The following is an 11,666-nucleotide window of genomic DNA, read 5'->3' as shown; positions in this document are numbered from 1 at the left end:
ACAGTTAGGATTCAATATTTTTTAATCCATTCAGAAACCAACGTAGGTCATTAAATTATTTTATTGACATGACACAAGTATGAGATGAGCATAACCTTTATAGTTAATCCATACCTCAATCCAGATTAGGTAGGACTTAGTGTTTGAACTAATCCGTCCCTAGAATAGGTAGGTCTTAGTGTTTTGAACTAAGCCGTTCCTAATATGCCACCGTCCCATACCGGTGCATATACACATACATAAGTAGGGCTTAACTTTTATTGTTAATCCAACTTATTTCCAAATAGGTAGGACTTAGTATTTTTAACTAATCCATCCCTAATATGCCACCATCCCATACCGGTGCATACAATCCTCCAGATAGTATAGTTAATATAACGACACTATATATATCTAACAACCATCCTTCATAACATGCATCAATATAAATTAACACATATTCTACAATATTAGGTAGTCATTATAGAGCCTAAAATCCAATTCCAATAATGTATACAGCTAAAACAAGTATAAGCGTTCACATCCGCCAAAATATCCATACACTGATGCAATTGAATAGTAAAGTAATATTAATTTGATCCAACACAAGTATAGTTAAGTTTAAGTAATCCATGTTACTTACAATCCTATCCAAATATGATTAATTAAAATTAAATCACATATAAACAATCCTCCAAGTTCCAAAGTGTAAGCTGATTAACATTCAAAGTTCAACATGTAGGATCTTCCCCTAACTGTACACTGTCCATACCTTAATCCATATATGAATCATTTTTTACCTATATTCTTACAGGTCTAAAACAATAATATACATCATTTAAGACAATTTAAACGAAGTGCTAACACTCTATGTAGTCCGAACAGTGCACAAAACCCAAACTAGGCGTTTAAAACCAAAAATCCCAACTGAGCAAGCTAAGTTACAACTGAGCAGCCTCAGTTGCTAACTTAGGGGGCTGAATTGCTAACTTAGGCGCCTCAGTTGCTAACTTAGGGGGCTGAATTGATAACTTAGGCGCCTCAGTTGCTAACTTAGGTGCCTCAGTTAGTGCTAAGGTCTTCTTCTTCGTCCGTTCAGCCTCTGTAAACCCTAAAGCTTCATTGTTAAGGCCCCTAAGCTTCAACCTAAGTCCTATACATCCATACGAAATTATTTTAAGTGTTTTAGTAGGCAAAGATTTAAGTTAAACTACAAATCATACATAAAGATCTAAGAAAATAATGAAATCACGCACAAGTATATATAACCATAAAACTCTCAATTTTAGTCCGTTAAGCATGCATTATTACTTCATTTTATCATTAGTTAAACCCCTGGAGTCTAGCTAGGCATGCACAGAACATAGATTAAAGGGAAAGAATATAACAAAGACTTGCCTTGAGTTTTAATTTTGAACTCTAAACCAATGTCTCTGAATTTTCCGTCAATGTCCTAGGCTGTAGTTCTACACCTCCGGTGCTTTGGTTCTACCCAGAAATAACCACGTTCCTTCCTCCTTGAACTGCTTTGTTAATCACCCAAGTTCCACTCTCGGTTCCTCTCTGCCTCTCATAACCTTACTCTGTTTTCTCTCAATATACTAAGTACGTGATTAGGGTTTTCTCTAACCCTAGCAGACTTGTTGCTCTATATATATATAGGCTTGAACCAAAACCCTAATCCTTATATGATTAGAGATAGAACCCTAATGTAAATTAAACCCTAGTTGGCCCATTCGTGTAATCTAAAAGGAATTAAACCGCAATTTTTAATATTAAAACTGTTACTAATTTAATCTAATTACACACATGAGAATTTCAAATAAAAAAAATAATACAAACTTACAATAACATATATAGAAATAAAAACACAGACAACAGTTAATTTAAACCAATAATTATCAATTATTAAAATAGCCACATAAGCACATAATTAAACAAATGTCAGTTAAATAAAATAAATAAAACAAATAAAAACACATAAATAAATCACATAATTCAATTAAATTAACAACTAACCAATTAAACAAAAATAAATGCAATTTAAACAATTTATTAAAAAGCAGGACTATCCTTATGAAATTAGCGGTATTACATTCTTCCCCCCTAACAAAGGGAATTCCGTCCTCGGAATTCGCTCTTAGCTTCCTCCAATATTTCAGGAAACTACGAGCGAATGACATCCTCCCGTTCCCAAGTAGACGCAGCCTCATTGTGATGACTCCACTGAACACGCACCAAAGGGATAACCTTATTATGAAGGATTTGATCCCTACGGTCAACAATACGACATGGTGGCTCCAAATATGTTGCATCAGGCTGCAACGCAATCTCCCCTACATCGATATGTTGATACCAATCTTTATCTCGTAGAAATTTCCGCAACATGGAAACATGGAACACATTGTGAACACGATCCAAAGTATCCGGAAGTGCTAACCAATAAGCAATAGCTCTAACGCGATCCGTGATCATGAATGGACCAACAAACCGCGGTGACAACTTCCCTTTCTTCCTAAAGTACATAACAACTTTCATAGGTGACACTTTGAGAAGAACCTGATCTCCAACCCTAAACTCCAAAGCACGAGTGCGATGATCAGCATAACTCTTTTGCCTACTCTGGGCAGTGCGCATGCGATCCCTAATAAGATCAATCTTCTCAGAAGTATCGTTGATGAACTAAGGACCCAAAAATCTGCTCTCGCCAACCTCCATCCAACAAACAGGTGATCAACACGGTCGGCTGTATAATGCCTCAAACGATGCCATCCCAATAGTCTTCTAAAAACTATTGTTATAGGCAAACTCCACAAGCGGTAAGTAATCCTCCCAGTGGCCCTTGAAATCAAGAACACACGATCGAAGCATGTCCTCCATAATTTGATTTACCCTCTCAGTCTGTCCATTAGTTTGCAGATGATACACAGTGCTAAGATGCAACTCTGTACCCAAAGCCTGCTGAAAACTCTTCCAGAATCCTGACACAAAGCTCGAATCCCTGTCTGAGATGATAGACAATGGAATGCCATGCAGCTTCACAATCTCAGTAATGTAAAGCCTCGCTAACTGCTCCGAAGTAAAGTTAGTCCGAATAGGCAAGAAGTGAGCTGATTTCGTCAATCTGTCCATGATAACCCAAATGAAATTGTGATCCTTGAAAGAATTAGGCAATCCCTCCACAAAATCCATAGAAATACTCTCCCATTTCCACTTCGGTATCGATAGTGGTTGTAGAGCTCCTAGCGGCCTCTGATGATCCACCTTAACCATCTGACAAGTACTACACTGAGAAACAAAAAGAGCAATGTCTCTCTTCATACCTGCCCACCAAAACTGCCGCTTCATATCCTGAAACATCTTGTCGCCTCCTAGATGAACAGAGAACTCAGAGTGGTGAGTCGCAGTCATCACATCCTTCCTCAAATCATTAGCAGAAGGTACCACTAACAGTCCCTTGTACCTCAAACCTCCATCAGTCCCAATATAGTTAAAAATGAAACCTCTCTGGAAGCTATCTCTGCAACCTTGTCAATGCACTGCTAATCCGTGAGTTATGCATTCAAAATCTTGTGAATGATAGAAGGTGTAACTACCATACAATCCATGAAAGCATTCGACAATTCATCCACCTTCTTCAACGCATTCCACTCAGTAGTGAATAAAGCGGAAAGACTACCAACAGGTAGGCGACTGAGTGCATCCGCCACCACATTCGCTTTCCCTTGATGGTACTATATAGAGAAATGATAGTCTTTCACAAACTCCAACCATCTGCGCTGTCTCATATTCAGCTCCCGCTGAGTGAACAAGTACTGCAGACTCTTGTGATCGCTAAACAACCTGAAGGACTCACCCAACAGATAATGCCTCCAAATCCGTAAGGCAAAGACCACAGCTGCCAACTCCAAATCATGTGTCAGATAATTAAGCTCATGAGGCTTGAGCTTCCGAGATTCATACAAAATCGGTCGCTCCGTCTGCATCAAAACACATCCAAGACCCTGCAACGAAGCATCCGTGTAGACAAGATACTCTATCCCACTCTGTGGAGTAGCTAGAACCGGTACAGAAGTCAACTTCCTTTTCAGCTCATCAAAAGCTCGCTGACAGTGCTCATCCCACACGAACTGTACACAAGGGGTCAGATGAGTGAGTGGTCCTGCTATCTTGGAGAACCTCTAGATGAACCGACGATAATATCCTGCCAAACCGAGAAAACTCCGAATCTCGGTAGGTGAAGTAGGTTGTCCCCACTCTACCACAACTGAAACCTTGGCTGGATCAACCGCTATCCCCCTTTCTGACACCACGTGACCTAAAAAATTCACTTCCCACTGCCAAAATTCACATTTCTTGAACTTGGCATATAACTGGTGCTCATGAAGTGTTTGCAAGACTATGCGAAGACGTCTAGCATGGTCGTCCTCAGACCTAGAACAGATCAAGATATCATTAATAAAGACAATGACAAACTGATCCAAATAAGCCCGAAAGACTCTGCTCATTAAATCCATGAACACTGCAGGTGCATTAGTCGTCCCAAACGGCATGACACGAAACTCATAAGAACCATATCTTGTGAGAAACGCTGTCTTAGGAACATCCTACTCCCTAACCCTCAGTTAATGATACCTAGAATGCAGATCAATCTTGGAGAAGTATGTGGCTCCCCGTTACTGATCAAACAAATAATCGATCCTGGGTAGAGGGTACTTGTTACGAATAGTAACCTTATTCAACTCCTTATAATCTATACACAGGCGAAGTGAACCATCCTTTTTCTTCACAAATAAAACCGGTGCTCCCCAGGGTGAAGTACTCCTATGAATAAAACCCTGAGTAACTGCTGAATCTGATCGCTCAACTCTCTCATCTCTACTGGTGCCATCCTATAGGGTGCCCTAGCAATAGGCACAGTGCCTGGAGCTAAGTCTATCACAAAATCGATCTCACGACTAGGTGGCATTCCTGGAATCTCCTGAAATACATCTGGGAAATCTTGTACAATTGGTATACGATCCAATGATACAGTAACCTCCTCCTCCATTTCCTCCTCCACATAGAACAAATAGGTGCTACCGCCCCCCCTTAGACCTTGTCATAGCTACAACATACATATCCTAACCAGTTATGGTGAACACAATAAACCCCTCCAAAACAAATAACTTAAGCATGGCAGTGATAACCAATCCATCCAAGTATCACGTCATAAGTGTGCATGTCTAGGACCAGTAGATTTGCTAGAAATCTGAGTCTACCAATATCTAGTGTCACAGGCCCATCACTCTCATGAAAAATGGCCGTATTGCCTAACAGTGTAAAAATATCCTGAGGTCTATTGCCTATGTGTGTCACCACCTAATCCATGAAAATCCCATGTTTCTGAATACTCCGTAGAGTAAAACACATAAGGTAAAAATAAAATGCTCCATAATCTTCCCATTTTTAGATTATCGTTCTGTCCTGGGTATTCCTCCTTTAAAACCAAACCTACCTTATTGACTTACACAAGCTCTTGTATAAGCTTCTGGAAAATCGTCCTGTCTCAACACAACGTACATGTACGCAAATACTTGTTTGCCTGTCCAAACCAACCACTCCACTATGACAGTCATTTATTATCACAACATACACATTCTAATATAGTCTAATAAAACCATATGTGTATAAATCCAACAATACCATCATAAACTACAAAAGAGATAGCCAAAACCGCTAGTTTACTTTATTAAAACTTTTCCAAACCATAAACTTCCAAAAGAATAATCATGCCATCTAAATAGTACTACTTTTTGAATAACACTTCCACTCCTACTAGTAATGAAATTCATATCACTCCTAGAAGAGCATTCCATCTTGGACGTTCCGGTATCTCCTCTATCCTGAGCTTCTTCGGCCTCTTCCTCTCCACTTGGCTCAGCTTCAAGCACTACCGAAGTTGTATTCAGTCCACAGTATAGTGGCTAATCCCGCACACAAGAAACCTTCCTTGCCTTATACTCCGAGACTACACTGACTGGATACAAGTCCTTGGTCTCCAGCTTTGCCTTCTTGGTCGGCCGTCGCCGAGGAATCGTCGGAATAACTTTCCTCCTCTTCTGGTCCCTCTTTGCTTTCATCACGGACCACAACCTTCTCCTAGTGCCAAACATTCTGAAATTACAGAATAAGATTGACATTAGTACTTTCTAAACGTACGTACCGTAAAGGAATTCAAAGAATCCTAAACTTAAGCTCTAATCAAAAGAAAATGCTAAGCAGAAGACTTAATATGAAACACCCTATAGACACTTGAACCTGGAGTGCTCTGATACCAACTGTGATACCCCTCGGATCCGAGACGCGGGTTGATTAGGCCCAGGCCCAAACCCGAGGGATATCGAACAATTAATAAGTTAAAACGAACACGGAATACAAAATAATGAATTAAAAAAATAAATAATAACGCTGAACGAATACTAAATAATAAAATCCTCAATTATTAATCATTAAAACCAAACTTTCCAAAACCTCCAATCCATAAAACTCGGGAATCCATTCTGTGGACCCCTAATAAAATCCCAAACTGAAACTGAAACAACAAAAATGAAAACTAAAGCTAAACATATAGAGTAGTCCTACGTAGTCGGAGGAATGAGTGTCAGTATCTACTTTGCACATCCAAGCTCTAACCCTGGAACTGACGAACACCTGGAAAAATAAAAGAGTGGGTCAGGCCCACATGCAAGTCCTATTCTACTATGATCCAAACAGTAATCCGATACGCAGATACATCCTAAATAGCTCAACAATATGTAGAGTAATCTATATAAATATATTCACACTAAGGGACATTAACTGGACTACAGTAGGGGTCTCAACTTGAATAGAAGGCAACATGCGAAAACGCACCCAAGGGTGGGCATGAGTACCTAGACCTAACAGGGTACACCTCAACCTACTATAACTAGCTACGCATCCATTGCATATATGTCCCTAACCAACGAGTCTAAGACTCAAGCTCATCTCGTGGTATCATAACCATACATCTAAAATTCGTCCATCCGGAGTATGTAATTCCATAATCTACTGAGCTGACATAAAATATACAAACTAGTTAGTCACTCAACTTATTTAGTTGATATGACTTAACAACAACCAATTAATCCAGAAAGTCATTCAACTTAGTCACAGTTGATTTGACTTAGTTACAGTTAGGATTCAATATTTTTCAATCCATTCAGAAACCAACATAGGTTATTCAATTATTTTATTGACATGACACAATTATGAGATGGACTTAACCTTTATGGTTAATCCACACCTCAATCCAGATTAGGTAGGACTTAGTGTTTGAACTAATCCATTCCTAGAATAGGTAGGTCTTAGTGTTTTGAACTAAGCCATCCCTAATATGTCACCGTCCCATACCAGTGCACATACACATACATAAGTAGGACTTAACTTTTATTGTTAATCCAACTTATTTCCAAATAGGTAGGACTTAGTATTTTTAACTAATCCTTCCCTAGTATGCCACCGTCCCATACCGGTGCATATAATTCTCCAGATAGTATAGTTAATTTAACAACACTATATATATCCAACAACCATGCTTCATAACATGCATCAATATAAATTAACACATATCCGACAATATTAGGCAGTCATTATAGAGCCTAAAATCCAATTCCAATAATGTATACAACTAAAACAAGTATAAGCGTTCACATCCGCCAAAATATCTATACACTGATGCAATTGAATAGCAAAATGAATATTAATTTGATCCAACACAAGTTTAGTTAAGTTCAAGTAATCCATGTTACTTACAATCCTATCCAAATATGATTAATTAAAATTAAATCACATATAAATAATCCTCCAAGTTCCAAGTGTAAGCTGATTAACATTCAAAGTTAAACATGTAGGATCTTCCTCTAACTGTACACTGTCCATACCTTAATCCATTTGTGAATCATTGTTTACCTATATTCTTACAGGTCTAAAACAATAATATACATCATTTAAGATAATTTAAATGAAGTGCTAACACTTTGTGTAGTCCAAACAGTGCACAAAACCCAAACTAAGCGTTTAAAACCAAAAATCCCAACTGAGCAAGCTAAGTTACAACTGAGCAGCCTCAGTTGCTAACTTAGGGGGATGAATTGCTAACTTAGGTGCCTCAGTTGCTAAATTAGGGGGCTAAATTGCTAACTTAGGCGCCTCAGTTGTTAACTTAGGCGCCTCAGTTAGTGCCAAGGTCTTCTTCTTCGTCCGTTCAGCCTCTGTAAGCCCTAAAACTTCGTTGTTAAGGCCCCTAAGCTTCGACCTAAGTCCCATACGTCCATACTAAATTATTTTAAGTGTTTTAGTAGGCAAAGATTTAAGTTAAACTACAAATCACACATAAAGATCTAAGAAAATAATGAAATCATGCACAAGTATATATAACCATAAAACTCTCAGTTTTAGTCCGTTAAGCATGCATGATTACTTCATTTTATCATTAGTTAAACCCCTGGAGTCTAAATAGGCATGCATAGAACACAGATTAAGGGGAAAGAATATAACAAAGACTTGCCTTGAGTTTCAGTTTTGAACTCTAAACCAATGTCTCTGAATTTTCCGTCAATGTCCTAGGCTGTAGTTCTACACCTCCGGTGCTTTGGTTCTACCCAGAAACAACCACGTTCCTTCCTCCTTGAACTGCTTTGTTAATCACCCAAGTTCCACTCTCGGTCCCTCTCTGCCTCTCACAACCTTACTCTGTTTTCTCTCAATATACTAAGTATATGAATAGGGTTTTCTCTAACCCTAGCAGATTTGTTGCTCTATATATATATAGGCTTGAACCAAAACCCTAATCCTTGTATGATTAGAGAGAGAACCCTGATGTAAATTAAACCCCAGTCGGCCCATTCGTGTAATCTAAAACCCAATTTTTAATATTAAAACTATTACTCATTTAATCTAATTACACACGTGAGCATTTCAAATAAAAAAATAATACAACCTTACAATAACATATATAGAAATAAAAACACAGACAACAGTTTATTTAAACCAATAATTATCAATTATTAAAATAGCCACATAAGCACATAATTAAACAAATGTCAGTTAAATAAAATAAATAAAACAAATAAAAACACATAAATAAATCACATAATTCAATTAAATTAACAACTAACCAATTAAACAAAAATAAATGCAATTTAAATAATTTATTAAATACCAGGACTATCCTTCTGAAATTAGGGGTATTACAAAACTCCCACCCATTCAGAGAAAGGTAAGAAAAACGAAGGTACCCATACATAAATTTACTGGGTCTAGTTAATTTTGCATTAATATTTTCCTTATTACTTTTTATTTTTTATGTAGGCAAGAAACTTAGTAAAAGGCTCCTGGCCCAAGTCCAGTCAAGTAATCTTCCCTCTACTCCTACTTTCAAGAAATTTTGAAGGGTAGGAGAGGAAAATCATGGTAGATCCTCAAGCTCTGGAGTGCTATTAGGTCCTACTCCTACATCTTTAGGTTTCAACAAATTTATTGGGTTCCTTTGAGTTTTGAGAGTTTTGGTTCGGTATCGACTTCCACCAACCAAGCCTCTTCCGAAAATAAATCAATTCTTGATAACGCTAATGTCGTGTATGATAGGTTTCATAAAATGGTGGTAAAGGATGACGCTGCCAGATTGCAGAATCTGCCGACATCGGAGGTTTCACGGAAATTTCTTCATCTAATTGGCCAGGTGAGACTTTACTCTTATCATGTGCATCCCTTTCTTTTTTAACTTTTTGCCACTATTTATTTATTTATTTATAGGGCACTACATACTCTGTTGCCATTGCACAAGAATACGAGAAGCTTTCCCTAGAGATAGCTTCCTTCAATGCTAAATACGAAGATGCTACTTCTATAACTAAAAATAAAGAAGATGAGTTGGCTAAAGCAAAATTAAGCTGTCAAGATGAGAAAGTGAGACTTACCAAAGAATACTTTAATAAGCTGGAACTTGAGAAGCTAACTGCCATGGACAGCTTCAAAAATTCTGATGAGTTCAAGGTGCTCATAGGCAAGGCTTATTGTGACGGTTTTGACCAGTTCAAAGCTCTTGTCAACAAAGATCGTCTAGACATAGATTTTTCTATGTATGATATTCTAGCTGAGAGAAAAGAGGAAGATTGAACTTCGTAGTAGTAGTCATACATATATATATATATATATATATATATATATATATATATATATATATATATGCTAGGTTTTTCGCTTCCTTAGCATGTCGATCCCTTAAAACTTTTCAGAATATCTCTTAATTCAGAAAATAGTTGTGTTGCTTTTGACAATTTATCTGTCATGATGTTGCTCAATACTTATTATTTCCTTATGCCGAATTCCTTTTCTATTGATGTGGCTCTCCCTTTGTGGTATTGAAAACATCTTTGTTAAAGAAATATTCGAACACTTTTTCGGCTTCACTCAGCCCGTCCTTCTTCTGAAGGAACGTGTTTTTACGAGCTTCACCCAGCTCGTCTCTTTAATAAGGGAATGTCAATCATCTCTTTTAATAAAGAAATGGACTTAACGCTTTACTAGTTTTTTTGTAACTTATTAAAATCAATAGTAATGTCATCAGCAGTAGAAAAATGTGAAATAAAGATGAATAATTATTTTATTAAAAACTTATCAAAAGTAATATTCGATAGTCGATCATCAGCATTCATTAAACGCTGGTCTGCTTTATTGAATCTAAAAACATTCTATCACTTTAAAAGTGAGATAACAAAATAAAACATAGCCTGGCATAAGTACTTACTGGTAATATTTCCTCAAATGTATTCCATGGGTGAGGAAGTTGGCTTCCACCAAATATCTCTAACCAATATGCCCTCGGTCTATTGCTCCAGGTTACTCGATAGGGGCTCTCCCAGTTGGGAGTTAACTTTCCTTCCCCCTTTTCCTTAGTAGCCGGGGTAACCTCGTGAAGCATCAGGCCTCCTGGCTTGAACCTTCTTAGCTTGACCTGGGCATTATAGTACTTTGATACCATCCGCTGGTAAGCTGCAACCTTGACTTGGGTCTACTCTTTTTTTTCTTCTACCAGGTCTAAGTTTAACAGCAGTTCCATCTCGTTCTGTTGAGGTTCGAAATACTTGGTTCTAAAGGTGGCAACCTTTGTTTCTACTGGGATCACTATTTTACTTCCAAAAGCTAACCCAAAGGGGGTCTCCCCAGTGAGGGTTCTCACGGTATTGCGATAGGCCCATAAGACTCTGGGCATTTGTTCAGGCCACAAGCCCTTGGCTTTTCTAGACGTATCTTGATTATCTTAAATATTGTCCTATTCGTGACCTCAACTTGCCCATTGGCTTGTGGATGGGTAGGAGAAAAGAAATGAACTTTGATCCCAAGCTCATTACAAAAATCAAAGAACTGCTCACTTTCAAACTGCTTCCCATTATCTGTCACAATTACCCTAGGTGCTCCAAACCTGCAGATTATTGTCTTCCAGAAGAACTTATTTATTTCATTCGCTCTAATATGAGCTAATGGCTCAGTCTCCACCTATTTGGTGAAGTAATCGATAGCCACAATTGCGTATTTAGTTTGTCCCTTCCCTGGGGGTAAGGGGCCGATGAGGTCAATCCCCCATTAGGCAAAAGGCCACGGCCCTGTAAGAGGGGTTAACTCTT

This window comes from Cornus florida, unplaced genomic scaffold (assembly GCF_030987335.1).
Source record: "Cornus florida cultivar Cherokee Brave unplaced genomic scaffold, ASM3098733v1 CherokeeBrave_3.0.0_Hap2_Chr11, whole genome shotgun sequence".
Taxonomy (NCBI): domain Eukaryota; kingdom Viridiplantae; phylum Streptophyta; class Magnoliopsida; order Cornales; family Cornaceae; genus Cornus; species Cornus florida.
This window is presented reverse-complemented; position numbering follows the sequence as displayed.